This window comes from Lactuca virosa, chromosome 5 (assembly GCF_052849685.1).
Source record: "Lactuca virosa cultivar CGN04683 chromosome 5, Lactuca_virosa_CGN04683_v6, whole genome shotgun sequence".
NCBI classification, from domain to species: Eukaryota; Viridiplantae; Streptophyta; class Magnoliopsida; order Asterales; family Asteraceae; genus Lactuca; species Lactuca virosa.
This window is the reverse complement of record NC_136430.1, coordinates 44,751,851-44,764,258: the sequence shown is the minus strand read 5'-3', so window position 1 is coordinate 44,764,258 and position 12,408 is coordinate 44,751,851. Positions and strand designations below refer to the sequence as shown.

The window sequence follows — 12,408 nt, the reverse complement described above, 5'->3', positions numbered from 1 at the left end:
GCAGATGTTTCGTGATCAACAACAAGGATCATCTTAAGAAATTTGCTCCAAGTCAGATGAAGGCATTTTTCTTGGGTACTCAACCAATAAAGTGGCATATCGGGTTCTCATCAGACGCACAGGACTGATAGTCGAAAGCTTCGATGTTAAATTCGATGACTATTATGTCCGCAACACTGCTCCTTCAACTGAAACCAAATTCATCCTGGAGAGTGACATCCCAGCATCCTCGGGTCCTCTAAACATAGTTGAAGTTAACTATGATGATCCTTTTGACCCTGTTGAAACGGCACATCTTTCTAAAATCCTTGTGTCTCCGGTAGCTCAGCAACAACATGCTGAAGTATCTGGTCCATCTCTATCTGATAATTTGTCACTCAACACTTCCACCTCGCCGGTTGAAGGGGAAAGTTCAACTCCGGTTCAAACGACAACCATCGAGGTTCCAGTACTAGAAGATACAACTTCGGTACCTTCTCACAGAATCCCAACTCAACCGAATGTTCCTTCAGACTCTGATGATGAATAAATTGAAAATATTGACACAAGATCAGATCCAAGGGTTATTACTCGTGATTCATTCCAGGGGGAAATCCCATCCGAAGTTCAGGGGGAACCTCATTTCATTGCTGCAGCTCAAGCTCCTACAGTCCAAGACAATTTTGCAGGCTGCTCTCAAGTCAAGGGGGAACTACCGTCTCCAACCGAAGAATGTTCAGACATTGAAGATATTCCCTCTACCGCAGCCGCTGATCATCAAAAATATCGTCTTCACATTTGGACGAAGGATCACCCACCGGGCCAAATCATTGTTAACCCATCCGTAGGTGTACAAACTCGATCTTCTAGTGATCTAACAGACCACTGCCATTAGGCAGCTTTCATGTCTGCAGTTGAGCCCCATTCCATCAAGGAAGCTCTCATTGTGCCTGACTGGATCACCGCAATGCAAGAAGAACTAGCTGACTTTGAGAGGAACAAAGTGTGGAAGTTGGTCCCGAAGCCGAAAGAATACACAATCATTGGTACTAGATGGGTTTACAAGAACAAGCTTGACGAATCCGATGCGGTGGTTAGGAACAAAGCAAGAGTTGTTGCTAAGGGGTACATTCAATTGGAAGGCGTTGACTACGAAAAAACTTATGCCCCTGTAGCTAGAATGGAAGCCATATGCATCTTCTTGGCGTATGCGGCACACAAGAATATCAAGGTTCATCAAATGGATGTGAAAAGTGCCTTTCCCAATGGTGAACTAAAGTAGGAGGTTCACTTACAACAACCTCCGGGCTTCGAATGTCAAGAATTTCTAAACCACTGTTACAAGCTTGAAAAGGCGGTCTAAGGTCTCAAACAAGCTCCAAGGGCATGGTATGAAACTCTTTCAGAGTTTCCCGTCATGTCTGGATACAAAAGAGGTGTGATTGATCCCACATTATTAAGAAGGGCAAATGGTAATCATTTAATGCTCGTACAAATATATGTGGATGATATCATATTTGGTTCAACAAACCAGAATATGGTGGATGACTTCGCAAAGCTCATGACAAACAAGTTTCAAATGAGCATGTACAGAGAGATCAATTTCTTTGTAGGTCTTCAAGTAAAGCAAGTTCCTCAAGGGATTTTCATCCATCAATAAAAATACACCTCGGAGCTACTGAAGAAATACTCAATGGACAATTGCTCCTCTGCCAAAGTTCCAATGGCCTTCGGATAAAAGATCTCTACGGATCCTACCAGAGAGTCTGTTGATCACAAAACTTATCGAGGAATGATTGGGTCTTTGACGTACCTAACCGCAAGCAGACCAGACATTGTCTTCGCCATAGGCTTATGTGCTCGATACCAGGCCGACCCTAAAGTATCTCATTTGACCGCAGTCAAGCAAATCTTCAGATACCTTAAGGGAAGCAAATCTCTAGGCCTCTGGTACCCAGCAGGAAATGACTTCAGCCTTCAAGCCTTCACTGATGCGGATCATGCCGGTTGCAGATTAGATCGAAAAAGTACTTCCGGTGGTTACCAATTTCTAGGAGGAAGATTAGTCAACTGTCCTCAAGGAAGCAGAATTGTGTCTCTTTGTCTACCGCAGAGGCAGAATATGTGGCCGCAGCCAGTTGCTGTTCTCAAGTTCCTTGGATGAAAACACAACTGATGGACTATGGGCACAGGATGCTGCGGGTACCAATTTATTGTGACTTAGCACATTGAATTGCGATACCATTTCATAAAAGACCACATACTTAAAGGTAACATCGAACTAATTTTTGTTCCCACACACGAGTACATAGCTAATGTTTTCACAAAAGCACTTGATGCCACTAAACTGAATAGCTTTCTAGAAATGTTAGGAATGATGACTCCTGACCCACAATTCCTCTTGAATTGATAGCTACCGCAGTTCTATGAAGAAATTGTTTCTTTTCTTTTAAAATTCTTGAAGCTTTTCTTCACTGCGGTTCTAGAACAATATATTTATCATGTGTGTACCGCAATTACATATGATCTATATATTCTTCGAGTCCTTAATTCCTTTGATTTCTAACTGTTTGATCAAGTGTTCTCTCAGCTCAAACTACCGCAGCTATCCAGGTCTTAACCGTAATTTCACTTCACTGCCTTCCACCGCAGTCATCAGAATCCATCCGCATTCACATTAAATGATCACTTCATAAATTTCCTGAACTTTGTGTGCTATTTAATGTTCTTCATTTAATAAAAATTCTTCATTAAAAAAACATTCATTTTGTAGCATACAACGTTTCAGTTGCTTTCAAAATCACTTTTCTGTGTTAGACCTATTTTGGGCTAAAAATCAAATAAATCATTTTTCCATAAAATAAATCGTTTTTCCATAAACTAAATCTTTCGACAATCGTGTGATCATGGGCCTGACATTTTTTTAATGCCCCGATTTCCAAGAAAATTATTTTTTTTAATTTAACTTCTCTTTTTTTATGGCTGATAATGGCTTAAACCCAAAGGGTTTTTACCATTAACAGCTGTAAAAGTTAATTCCAATAGATTTTGGAATCCGGAGGTATAAAAACCCCCTTTTCCCCTCCAAGAAAGTTTTACGCTTTCTGAATCCCTAATCGACGAACTTGATCTTCATCTTCTTCCTCTTGCTCTAAACTGTTTTCTGCAAGTTCTTCAAAACCATTTTTTGTTAACAATGGTGAAATCTGGAGTTTCCAAGAAGCAATCGAAAGCCTCACGACCATCGAAACCCACTGGTTCATACTCGACAATCAAAGCACAATCCCTAGCCATTTCTTCAAGCAACTTTAGGGTTGTCTTTGAAGATCAACCTCACTACAATGATGCAATCCGTCTCATGATCAAATTCCTTCCCTCACATCCACTCTTTAGTCCATTTGATGCTTTAACTGATGTTGTTCCGCTTTCCACTCTATTCAAGTGTGCATTTTCAGCCTATCGTCCCCTCCATAATCTCCAGGAAGTGCATTTGCATTTAATTATCGAATCATTGGTCGTGCTCACCAAGACCAAATTTCTGGAAGCCATTAACCTTAGGGTTCCACCTCACACCAAGGTCTTCTCTCCAAGCACTCAAGACATCATCACCACTTTGTGCCAGATGGGATACCAAAAGAATCTAAAGGGAATCAGAGAGTTCAAGAAAAACCAGTTACCGACGGTATGGCAGTTCGTCTGCCATTTCGTGATCAGAAGCTTGTCCGGCAGAACTAGCGGCACAGACAATATGGGGATCAAACTGCTCGAGCTTGTATGGAGCATCTTCACTGGCAATGCGTTGAACTTCGGTCAAATTCTATGGGATGACTTCCTACAGTACATCCCTAAGGAAGCTCCACGACTAGATGCTACCGAGCTTACTTTTGCTCGTTTTTGGTCTCTCTGCGTCTCAGATCTACACAAGGAGGCGAAGTTGGATATGGGTGATGACTCCACACTCTTCATCACTCGAGACTTGAAAAGGTACACACCCTCAAAAGACCAATCAATTTTTGGACCCCTTAGGAGACTACCTAGACACATCCTTGAGTCAATTGGACTCAATTCTCTTGAAGTCACTGACCATATTGAGGCTACGGATGGTATTGACCCATACCATTCCTCCCCACCTCATCCCAGTCAGGCTGTTGGAACTCCTACCGTAGCTCCTACCAAATCCCAAGGTCCCTCTAGTACCGCAGTTCCTACTTCCACCTCAGTCCCTCCTACTGAAAATCCATCTAGTCAACCAAAACCCAAGCGTCGTAAGCAAATAGTTTTCTCCAAGAAAGCTCCCCGCAACATAGTCAAGAAGGGTGAAAATCCTTCCATGAAATGCAAACACAGGGATATTGAATCCTCAGCTGAAACTCCTCCTTCTCCATCCGAAACTCATTATGAACCAGTAAATATTGACGAATCCACTAATGATGAATCTGATGATCTCTTCAGATGCAAGAAGCTTAAGCTTACCCCTAGCCATAGCCAAATGCGTGACTGGACCAATACCACAGTCTCTCAAAAGACTTCGGTAGTCCTTGGAGCCCCCGCAGGCTTATTCGCTTCTACCATCTCCAGCTACTCAGATGCATCATGTGCATCTGTTTCAATTGAATATGGAGACTCAACCCCAGTTGGATCCCAAGAGGATCCCATTGGTTTAAATCGCCCTAAGGTCTCCAGAGCAGGTCACCTTCACTACTTTGAGCCATAGGAGTTGCGCTCGATCCTTCTTTCAGTCGCCCATACACTACAAACACATAACCAACTGCAGGCAAATTCTTCAGCCCTTGCCAAAACCGAACCGAGGCCACACTTGACTACGGGTCAAGGAGGCCGAGGAAGTTCGGGAAATCCTACTCCGCCACCATTACACTCAAGTGGTTTAGACATGGTAAGCACAATCGTGCCATGATCCACAAACCCGGGGGACACCCCGGTGCGTACACAAGGATTTGACGGTTATTGTTCAGATGATTCCTGTACTCGGTTTCAACCAAGCACTGAGTCCGAAATTAGGAAATATGAAGCTTTCCGCAGGGCATTCCAGGAACGCAAGGCTCAACAAACTAAACAACAACAGCAGAAGGAACAAGAGATTCATATTGTAGCCAAATATTGGGCCGATGCACTCAACAATGCTAAGACTGCTCATGATCTTCTTAAGATCCAAGATTGGATGTCCAGAATGGAAGCCACGGTGCAGAAAGCTCAGACCCTTCAAGGTGGTGCTGGTCCATCTCAACCTCAAAATGCTGAGAAACATGACTCCACTGCTGATGGCACCGCAATCGAGATCATTTCAAGTCTGATGTTTGGACTTGATGATCTAGATGATGAAATCGATCAACCTGCTCATTCAGATGACTTTGTAATGATTTTTGATGAAGAGGAGTCAAGTGGCTCCTAACATTCCACCTCCAACCCTAAAGAAAAGAACAAAGAGAACAAGATGGCAGTATCTCGAAAGGAATTTCTCTCCCTGCAATCAAAAGTCGACCAGATTCTGGTCGCAGTTACAACTCCTCAACCGCAACAATCAGAAATTGTTGGACCGCAGTCCCTAGCAGAGCGTGTGGAAAGATTAGAAACCAGAGAACGTCCGGCTGCAGAGAGAATCTCATTAAAGGTTGAGATGGGTATTTGAGCCCTTTACAATGCTCGTACTGCGAATCAAAAACGGTTCCTTTCAACTGTTGAAACTCTTATTCAAGAGGTGACTGCAATCAAAGAAGAGATCAAGTCTACCCTTGACCGTCAAGCTACCAACTCTCAGAACCTTGTCCAAGAAATGCACAATGCATATGAATCCGCCCTGGTTGTGCTTCAATCAACCATCAATAGCCTGAGACGTTCTCTCATGGCTAACTCCAGTGTTAACGACATCTTGCGGTTAACCAAAGAGATTTACAACTTGCTGTTCAACGTCGACGTTCCTTCCAATGCTCAAATCTCTGACCTGATCAAGTCTCAGTTTGATCAAACCTTTTCTAAGATTGATGGCCTCAAACAGTGGTTTGAGGAGTAACAAGTTGTTTCTTCCTGAAAGGGGGAAGTGAACACTCGAATCCTCAGCAACATCAATCTACAGCAGCAATTCCCATTCCAAATTTTGGTCCATCCCATTTTCGTACATCTCTGCAAAGGATTGAATCTTAGCAACCAACACCGCAACCTTCTCCCAAACCAACTCCGGTGAAATCTCCAGTACAATCTCATCACTCTCCACCGCAACAACAAAACTCACCGCATCAAGAAGTTCAACGTCCATCCCCTCGCCAAGAAACTCCTCCACAGTTCAAAATTTTGGAATCATCAATGTCATAATTCACTCCATTGACTCTCCTGCCACTCTTCAAAGGAAACAAGACTAAAGAGCTGCAAAGTTTGCTAAACAGATCTGGAGAGATCATGCCTTTGACACGACTATGGATGAAACCTAGATTTACTCCTGGGTTAATCCTACAAGAAGATTGCTCAATGAAGACTATAGGCAAATTCTGACATATGCAGATGCGTCTTCGGATGGATATTGGGATATCCTGGTCTCTCCCAATGCTAAATTCTTCACTGCCTTTGAACCCTTCGACTGAAGTCTTCCTGATGACCAAAGGCTGTTTCTTGAGTTTGAACGATTAAACAGATTCCACTCTAAGCATGGATCTGCTTTTGAGAGCATATGGTCTAACGATAGACCCTCCGTAGTCAAGAGCTTCAAGATAAGGAAATTTATGAAGATAAACTTCATCCAGTACACACTGACAAGAAGAGGCGACGATTACATCAGGACACAAGCAGATTTTCCCTGCATGAACCCTGAGGAAGTCTTTCTGATCGCTAGGGTGTTTCAAATCAAGTCGGAGAAACATCCGAAGATGAAAATTGCATATGAAAATGCTTGTGAATACCTTAAGTCCGCAGTGTGTGACTTCGCCAAGATTGATGTGGATATTCATCCGGCTCTTGTTAAAAAATTCAATCTCCCAGCACTTGAACCAGCACCTGTCTTCACCAGAGGATATCAAGATCGATCCTTAGGAGCAACCAACTTCCCTGAACTAGGAGTTGTGTACAAGAGAGCCAACAGCGATGTCAAATACTTCATCCCCATCACTGCTATGCACCGCCTAACCCACAGACAACTTGAAGTCACCTTGACTTTAGTTCAGAGAACCAAGCATACAACAGATGAAGTAAAGTTCGAGATCACGAGGAGGATTACCTGGCTTGGAGAAGTAAGGAAGTTTTGGTGGCTGCTTATCAAGTTTCTGAAGCTCAAAAAGTAATGAAAATAAGTTAAAGATGTCACTTAGGGGGAAAATGTTAATGCAAAAAGTGACCCTCTTAAACTTAGTCATCCACAATCCTCTAAGTCTACCGCAATCTGCTTCTTCACTACCGTAACACTTGTCTCTACCGCAATCTATTCCCTGCTACCGCAACTCAGATGTGAACCGCAACGTAGAATTGGATTTTGTACTAACGTGATAGCATCTGTTTATCCAATAGACATTGTATGGTCTTTTTAGTCAGGTTTCTTTATAGTTTATCTTTATTGTAAGTCTTCGAGGCTCTATATATAGAGTGCTCTCTCTTTGTATCAACCACCCACTTCTACATTTTCTAATCACATCTGAATTACCTTCTCTACTTCTTATCTCTTATTACTTATCACTACTCATATCTCATATCTCAATCATACTTACTGATCATCATCGAATATCTTCACTTTAAACTGATCTCACTTACTAACTCGTGTTTGATTGCAAACCGTGTTTCGTATCAGTTTGGTGTTTACTTGATATAACTTGTCTTTATATTTCCTTTACATTTCAGCACTTTACATTTCCACAACTAATAAATATAACATCTAACTTATTATTGCTGAGCTTTCATGATCCTTTGAGATTAACTTATTCCGTAATTATCTACTTGTACTAACGTATGTTCAAGTGTTTCTCAAAAGTTTTTCTCTCTACAGAATTCAAGTTAGTTGATTTATTTAATCCTTAATTATTAACCCACAATTTAAATTAAGGCTAGGATCCATATTTTCGATTCGAATTCTAATGAGGGATGCCGTAATCAAATTCGAATCTATTTTAGGTAGGTAAGCAATTACCAGTTTCAATCAAATGAAACTCCTAGATCTTTTGAGATTCATTGAACTATTCAATGGCATGTTTAATCTCGATTATGCTCTCACTTTGTGACTGGGATGTCGAGGATCAAAAACGATATGTGAATAACCATGCAAATTAGCTTGGTACTCTCGATGTCATTTATCACCTAATCAATGTGCCGGTTAACCACACACACTCCATAGATCAATGATAATTTACGAGACACCCATTGCCAATAATATTAGTCCATATTAGTGTGGCAGTTAACCACACACGCTCCACTAATGACCAATAAGGTACAATGTGCCATTTCATGGGTTAGTATCAAATTCACATTTTTTCTAATGTAACTAAGAATGGGATTTCAGAAAAAAGCTTTAGTTACTTTATAATTCATTACACTTTTAATGAGGATTAATGTCCTATCAAACTCGTTCGGCTAACGACCATCCACTAGTCAACAGTGCGGTGGGTAAGAATGGATACCCAATGGCGGTCATTTTACATGCCGCTTCCTTCAAACCCCTTATAGACCAGCTTCATGAATGTGGCCTACTAACGGTAAGACTGAATTTTTCTTATGCATATATATATATATATATATATATATATATATATATATATATATATATATATATATATATATATATATATATATATATATATATATATAGAGAGAGAGAGAGAGATTAAACTTTTAATTCTATAATAGTATAAGGGTGTATTTTAAACTTTTAAAATACTAGGGGTTTAATTCTTTAATAAATTAAATTTTTAATTTGATTAAATTTAAACCTTTTATGGATTTATTAATTATCTTTTAATTAAAACCTTAATTGAATTATTAACAACATCCATAAGGATGTACTTTAAACCTTTTAAAATATTAGGTTTCTTAAATTTAAGATTTCAAAATTAAACTATTTAATTAAATTTTAAATTGTAAAACCATAGGGTGTATTTTTAAAATTATTCAAAAATACTGGATCAAATTTTAAATAATTAAATTAATAAATTAATTTTGTCTTTATCATAAAATTTAACCAAATCAATTATCTTGATAAGGATATACCATTACCTTTTCAGAAAATTCAATTTTAAGCAATAAAAACGAATTAATGCAATTATGCTAATCAAATCAAGATATGAAAATCAAAAAATCATGGATCTGACGAGTCAACTCGTCGAGTTTTGGGCAGTGAACTCGTCGAGTTTGATGAACAGATTGACGAATCGGTTCCCTCCTCCTTTGGACAATTCACATATGCATCAAATTCAACTGAAAAACATCCTAGGCTCTGATACCACTGATGGGTTATGAGCATAACTACAACCTATGTGTTCATGCAACCCTAATTGCTTTGGATCTAAGTTTTTCACTAGTTTAACATGCAAATTGAATACCAAAGCAAAACCCTAGATGTAGCATATGATTTTTGAAAATTACATAATAAAAGGATTTTGATGTTTACCTTACTTGTTATGTAGCAATAACAAGAAACCTTGTAGATCCTTGACTCTTGAAAGCTTAGTGCCTCAAATGTTGCACCTTTAATGGCTTACAAACACCACTAGCAAGAGGATGAGAGGAGGGAGGAGGGAATAACACCAAATTTTGGCTAGGGTTTTCCAGATGCAAGCATTAGCCGGAAATCATAGGTGGTGGGGTTCTTTATATAGATGTGGGCTACTAGGGTTTTCTGGAGGAAACCCTAATTTCTTGCTTAAGGCTTAAGCAGCCCATGTACTCCTCATTTAGAGGCCTTGGACGAAACCTATAGGTCCTTGTTATAGTTTTTCGTCCACTCCCTTCTAAGGAGTCCAATACCCTGTTTCACAACTATAAATGATTTGCAAAATGAGTCCAATAGCCCAGTTTCACAACTATCAAAGATTTGCAAAACAACCCCTGTTTCTTTAATCAGTTCCTTTAATCCCGAAATTAATTCCAAATTAATTTTTGATTAAATACTAATTAAATAACCTGATTTCTAATTAATATATTATTTTCATAATACATTAATAAATCAATTCATTATTCCAAATAATAAATTTAACCTCTCTCTCCAAAAGTCATCATGTCAAGTTGCAAGAGTGAAGGCAACCCAAAAGGACCATGCTACTATCAAATCAAGTACATACCAATTATATTTATGGGCTTAGACACTTAATCCAACAATTCCATGGTTATGAAGTCAAAAATTCAAGATACACTCCTTGAACACTTCTCTTGCATTAAAGTTTCCAATTCACACGTAGATTTTGCAAACATCTCCCTTATGGAAACGTTTCCATAATCCCATATGACCATTAATTCTGACCAAAAATCATCGCAATCTAAAATGGGTCACTATGGTCTTTCCTAAATAATGTTATACTTCTACCTGTACCAATCTTCCGTAAAACCTCATAATGTTCTTGATAGTTGTTTAACAACCTTAGTCACACAAAATTCTAATCCTTTTCACACAAATCTCTAGGCATTTGAAAAATTAGAATAAGTGAATATTATAGTATATGTAATCGATTCTATATTTGATGCATATGGGACTCGACTCATTATGTCCTATACAAGGATTTAATGTCTATTCAATTCCTAGCTATAATATTTCTATATATGGAATCTCCAATGTTAAAACATTTCAACATTATATTCATATATTTATTTGACTAAGTTCTGTTAAACAATACGATCTAAACCTTTAGATTCGAAATGAAGTATAAGTGCCATCTCCCTTAACTCAACTATAGTGAAACATTTTCCGACCTTTGCCATTTGCAAAAACAGAGATATTATTCCTACGAACAGTATTGTCATCATGCAATACTAGCATACAATTATGCTCCCACTAACTTTGACATGTACCCAAAAATCAACTGGGAGACTAGAAATAAATACCCTTTGACTTTCTTAAGGAAGTGTAGATTTCTGTTATGCGATGCTTCCATAAGTCTCCAACTATACTTCTTGTGCTTATACACCTTAGTTGGATAATGTGTGTGTGTGTGTGTGTTTAAACCCTTTCAAGACTGATAGATATATATCTTGAAAGTTCAAACAATTACTTATCATTCCTCATAATTCGAAATATGAAGATGGATGCCATAATCATATTGTGAATTTAATAATGAAATTTACACAACTAATATCCATATAGACCAGATCTTCAAAATCTATTAGCAAAAGTATTTCCTCATAACCATATTCATGAATTAGAGCAAAACCTTTTTCCTTTTAGATTTTAAGGTGCATACGTTCTGATCCATGTGAATCCATCAATTCCAACCTATAGTCATAAGACAATGTTTAGGAGAAACTAAAATCAAATTCAGTTTTCCTTCATGGACTGAACTTCACTATTTTTAATATCTTGCCTTGTGGCAGCTCAAGGGCCTACCAGTGCTTCCATGTCGTTAACATCTCACCCATATTGATCAATATACTTTCACTCATCAATGTGCTTTACCTTTTGTAGTTAAATGAAGATCATAGAACTAATAAGCATTGCCAAATCAACTGGAAGTGCACATAAATTAGAATATGGCAATTAAACAAACCATGTTGTAAACCTCAGGCCGCATGCTAGTGATAACTAAAAGGATCATTATCAGTTGTCTCTTGTAAGATCTCAAGATCAATACGACTCCTACTAGCTTCTTGACATATAAGTTTCTCTCTCAAGGAACATTTCTTTAAGAGCTAAACAAATATTCCAAATTTTGTGCGGATTCCCAAAAATAAAACACTCCATAGAATAGGACTCATTTTATCTTTTGTTTCTTGATCAACGAAAACATCAAAACTCCAATTCCAAACGTGATACAGTAAGGAAAGCATTCTTTACTCCACATATTATGAGGTGTTATAATCATTCTTAGTTTGAAATGAGTTTCAAGATACTATGTGTAGTTACTAGAGAATGGCTCTAAAACTTGATTGGAACAAAGTATAAATCATCTATGATCGAACCATTTCCAACAATGTTCGATTCATCTTCTTAGTCATAAAATTTCACTAAGATGTTATTTTGATGATTCATTGTGATACAATTCCACAATTACTAAGATGATCATAAAACATGATACTAAAGCACTCTCCTTTTCCTTTCAGAATGGAGAAACTTTTATCTTTCTGCCTAATAGATTCTTCTATTCGTTCTGACACTCTTTGAACCTTTTCAAAAGTATTAGAATTTTGTTTAATCTTATAAACATAATCATATTTGTTGAAGCATCAGTAAATCATGACGAATAGAGTTATCGTCCCTTGTAGTGGATCTGAAAAGTCCATATCAACATGTACTAG

General features: G+C 38.4%; 1 pseudogene; it reads left to right on the top strand.

Annotated features, from left to right (window-relative positions):
* Window positions 1-883: 883 nt before the first annotated feature.
* Window positions 884-1,261, top strand: LOC145111197 (putative mitochondrial protein AtMg00820 pseudogene; annotated as a pseudogene).
* The last annotated feature ends 11,147 nt before the right edge of the window (window positions 1,262-12,408 follow it).